Source organism: Phaethon lepturus, unplaced genomic scaffold (assembly GCF_000687285.1).
Source record: "Phaethon lepturus isolate BGI_N335 unplaced genomic scaffold, ASM68728v1 scaffold37812, whole genome shotgun sequence".
Taxonomy (NCBI): domain Eukaryota; kingdom Metazoa; phylum Chordata; class Aves; order Phaethontiformes; family Phaethontidae; genus Phaethon; species Phaethon lepturus.
In genome coordinates this window covers 6,429-11,873 of record NW_010521921.1, presented here as the reverse complement: position 1 = coordinate 11,873, position 5,445 = coordinate 6,429, and positions in this window count along the sequence as shown.

Below are 5,445 nucleotides of genomic sequence, written 5' to 3'. Positions count from 1 at the left end.
ATTCCTGCTCCCCGACCCCACGCCAGCAAGCTGTGACACGTGACATGATGAAAATATGACCAGCGTCTTATGTCACTAACTCACAAATTGGAAATGTACGGCTTATTTTTCCTACTTTGAAAATCAGGTATTTCTGGGTTGTTTGCGATGCATAGATAACAAAACTTATTTGAAAATCTTTCTTTTCTGTCATTATTTGCTTGTGTCCTTCAGACTATTAGGGACTGAAAGTTTTTCTTTTATATCAAGCACTTAAGACTTTTACTGGAGTAGAAGTGCTATGGTAACACAAGATATTGTTCAAGTTTTCTTCACTTATATTTTCCAAGTGCCTATATCATGCCAAAACATATTTTCTTTTTAAATATAAAAACCTAAAAAGTAAATTTCAGGAAGTAACAACTGATAAAATATTTTTAAATTAAAAGGTTTGTGGAAGAAAATCTCATTAAAAAGTTATACTGACACTCTGGATGTCATCCATCTCTAAATACAAAATTTAAATATTTCTTAGTGATAGGAAGAAAGTTTTTATGTGAAAAATTAAACAAAAAATAAACCATGCTATTACTCAAGATAATTTTGATACAATCAAGTTACCAGTTCTACTAGCTGCTAGCAGTTCTTATCTACAACAGAAATACAGAAAAGACACTTATCTGATTAGTAGGTTGCACGGAAATTGTTTACCTAGTGGATTATAAAACTTAATTTTGTAAATTCAGTATTGTAAATTCAGTATTTGCATGACTATTATTTACAAATCATATTGTTGTCCCCCCAATCTCACTGTGTATAGAAAAACTGTGTGATATTTAAAGACATTTTAGAAGTTCAATAATTAGATATTTTCTCCTGTATTATAAATTAAAATCTAAATAGTTTTACCTTTGAAACAAGAAGTGAAATAATTTCTTTAACAGTTTCTTCAATCAAGTCATCTATTTTTGAGTGGTATTGTTGCTGTATTTCAAAAGATAAAGAATCATTAGCATGTATATGGACACAGACTTTTGTCATAAGTCATAAATGGTACAAAGCTGATAACCCTGACAGATCAGATTTACTTAAAATTATAATTTTGAACATCAGAAACACAAACTCTTGAAAACGATCCACCCAATCAACACTTTCTTACATTCTGTGTTGAAAATTTTCCCATGTACACTGTTGAGTTAAGCAGCTAATGGGGTTATTATTTAGATGAATTGAGTTCTTATTCTTATTCAGGCGAAGGAATGTGAAGGATACTTTTTGTCTTCTCCTATATAATTAAGGTGGCCATGTATTTTTTTTTCTAAAGAGTTGGTTTAGCTGGAGAAGCAAAAAGACTAGAACAAGATTTAATTAATACAGCATTTCATGTCTGACAACTCTCATTCATAAGTTATTTTAAATGTCCTCTAGAAATAAAAGGAGCTCCAATTGTTCATCCTAAAAGAGCCTTTCTGTTAGCACAGTGAGCTGCAGTTTATACAAATCTTACAATATGCTCAGGCAAGGGCAAAATGAAAATTTCATCAACAAAGCAGAATAGATGGTAACAAATTGCCAGAAAAAGCATAATAAAACAGACTTCATTCTCCATAGCCTTTTTCTTTTGCTTTTTCATAAAGAAGGTGCCTTTAAATAAATGCTTTAAAAATAAATCTGAAAGACTTTTTAGATAATACTACAGAGTTCCTTCCTGAAATTAGCAGGAACTAGGGATCCCATTCTGTCAAGGAGGCACATCAATTTAAACAGTAATTCCTCCTTTAGAAACATTTATCTGACAGCAAAGATTGTCCCCAATAGCCACTTCACAGAAAATGTGACTTGTAAAGACTAACCCTATCTTCACAGTTCAAGGCTACTTGGAACAGCTAACAGCATAATGCTCGGAGTAAAAGTACTGAGGTCAGTATAAACATTAGCCTAACTCAGCAGCTGCAGCTTAGTAGTTTTCAGAGTTGTAAGTTGTTAAATGCTATTTTTCATCTGTCTCAGAGTTGCCATACAAACCAAAACATTAAATCTGCTCTGCTTAATATATTTAGGAATGATTTTCCAAACAGCACACCTACTGAACCCGCATTTAAATTAAGAGAGAATAAAACTTTGAGATGTGTTTGCCCACACATATATACCTGCTACAGGCACCAACCCCAAGCGTGTTAATTTTTGGTTTTAATTTCTTCTAAGGTTTAAAAACACTTGGAAAATGTGAATACACTTCTCAGACAAACAGCAGTAAACATCTTGGAACAGCGAAAGAGTGTATTAGAAAGACATCAAAGAACTTTCCAGAATTTCAGTTATATTTTATTCTGACCATATTAATGTCTTGACCAATATAATGTTCTCTTGATCTGCTGAAGACTTAAATCACCCCAAACTGTCTGTCACATCTGTTACTTACACAGTCTTCAGAAGGCAATGGTTTCTTACTCTCTGAAAACAATAAATAATCATTCTCCCACAGATCCATGTCAAAACAATATATATTCTTGTGATCCATGAAAAATCAGAGTTGTCCCTCCCATAAAGTGTCTGCAGCATCACCTCCACAGCTCATTAAATTAATGTATCTATTTATATGCCAAGATCAGTTCCTATATTTTGGCTTTTTTTCTTTTCTTACCTTTTTTTCCTCACCACAAAGAAAACCTAATTTTGTAGGAATGGAATATAATGAGTAACTTCACTGTGTGACCAAAGAAAAACAAGAACTAAATAAAATTATTCAAAGATCACAACAAAGTTCCAAAATTATGACATTTATTTAGAAATAATTTTTAAAATTTTTTAATCCCATTTTTTTTCAAGATTGCATTTTTTTCAAGATGCAAACCATGAGAGCATAAAAATTCTAACCCACTCCTCCCCAATGCCAACTTCCACTAAAAAAGCAACCCTCAACAAAACAAAACCCTCAACAAAACAAAACTTCACATCCTCATGGAAGATTATGTGACTCCAGAAGACAGGCTTTAAGAAGATGGCAATTATTTTAGAATTAATGATAAAATTGTATGAGCTAACAAGGCTGTACGCACAATCCTGAAATCAGCACTTGTAGGTCTCCAGCTTTTCTACTTCTGCCAAGCTGGCTCAGTGAGAGCGGACAAACCCTCACCCCTTTTCCAAGCACATTTATGGATAGTTGTGCCTTCACCTTGTCTAGACTGAATCTAGACAAGTCAGCTCCCACAGCTAAATTATTTGAATACACATTTTGGAGTCCCTCAGGATCAGCCCAAAGACCCTGAAGGAGGTAATGCAGAATGCCACTCCGCTTTTCCAGCTGCCTTAGAGTAACTCCCAGTAAAATATGAAATGCAGCTGAAGCTGTGCATGGGAGAAAACTGTGCTTAGTGGCAAAGTGTGTCATGGGCTGTAACCAAACAGGGCTGTCTTTTGAGGACAATCCAGCTGGTCTTCCAAACGTGGCTCTATGTTCCTACTAGCATTTGGAAGGAGACAAAGTATTTTAGTGCCTTTTGACACTTGTGCTTCTGGGGAACAGAGGAGTTTGCTCCCAAATCCCATGATAATCAGCTGAGAACTGTAACTTGCTCAGTTCTACAATACGTTCAATTTTCTTTTCCACTCTACCTCACTATGTCCTAATACTGGAGTTGGCTTTTTTAACTACCTTTTTTAAAAAAAGATTTTCAAGCCAGATTTCCTTTGTTTAAGTTTGGATGGCTGTGAAAATAAATTGCACATGATCATCTGAATGGCAACTGCTACTGCCAACATGTAACATTACAATGTTAAATACATATTAAATTGTCTCTGCACTTTTACTATCAAATTGGCTATAATCCTCTACTATTTGACTCTTCTCCTTGAATTGTGTGAACCAAAATAGCTTCAGAAGCAAAGTTCATCAAATTAAAGCGCACTTGTCCCTAAATTTTTCTACAGATATACATAGCACTGGCTGTGGCATATTCCACTGAAATGGCACATCACTCATGTTTCCGCAAACTGCAAAGTGTGTGTCTCTTCTTTTATAAGCACGACAGTGTACTGGGAGGTTGGAATTCTGAAACAACTAAAATAGCTTCTCCACACATTCTGCTATGAAGCAGTCAACAGTATAGAGCAATGGCATTTACTCTGTTCATGCTCACATTTGCTGCACAATGCAACAAATAAGCTGTGACTCAGATCTAAGGTCCTGCTTGAGTCTAACGATTTGTCAACCTAAGTGACCCCAGAAATATTTTCTATTTGATTCTTGCCTCCAGCAATATTTCCTGTTTGATTCCTACCTGTCATACTCAAAAATGTGAATGTTGCCAGAATACTGTAGCATCTAGATCACAGTTATATGTTAATAGGCTTTAAACCATTTATCGCAAATAACAAAGGCCAAAAAATCTCTGGATTGAATGTTGTGTGACAGACACACTGTCCCTTACTGCTGCTATTCATTTGACTAGGGCTTCATGGACTGTAAAGGAGTAACACCGGTTGGCTTTTGGTTCAGGAAAGAAGGCAGTGGGATACTGCTCACCATACAACTACCCAAGATTACATATACTGAAACTAAGAAGGCAGGCAGGCAACTGTTTGAGAAATAGCAGCAACCGGTAGTTACTTAGCTGTCTGGCTGTACCCTTCCCCACTACTCCATGAACTGCCATTTGGGTTGTCCATGAAACACGCTGCAGGCACCAACAGTTAGTCTGAGATGAGGCGATTCTCCCCTGGATCTCCTTCTCAAACCCTCCTAAGGCAACTGCCAACCCATGCAGAAGGCATCCAGCCAGGTAAGCTCTCTTTAAACACAATGTGATGATCCTGCTTGTAGTCAAATGATGCTGTGGTTCTCTTAAGTTTTAAGATGGTATCCAGAAGGCAAGGAGGGGAGCCCTCCTGAATGGCAGACATAGTGATTCTTTATGAGACGACTTAACTGGAAGACATTTGGGAGAATGGTGAGCAGTGCATGGAAAACCAGAGCACTCAACCAAATTTAAACTCTAAACTCAAGGTGCTATGATTGCTAACCGTGACTAGAATGCCCTAATTACATGTTAAGTAAGAACTCCCTCCTATCTGACAACTCAGGGTAAACACTTCCGCATGTGACTCTACTTAAACAAGGTATACAACTACTCATAGCTCTGTATAGGGAATGAAAAGACATGCTCTTCAAGGAGATGCTTGAGTCTGACCTCTTCCATAACTTGCAGAATATGTTCTAGGAACTGCCAGATGGATATTCAGTGTTGAGTTTAGGTGAAAGAACAGCCCTTTAAAAAAATTTTAACTCAGACCTTATGGAATGCTTTTCTTGACTGGCATAAAGAACCATGTTTGAAACTAAAATGAAGATGAAAGGGGACAAGGGAAAGAAAGGTAAAATGGAAAGGTTTCAAGACCAAGTGGCTAAGTAGGAGCAATTGCAAATGCCAGAGCTCCTATAGAAGAGTCAGAGATGCAACTGTT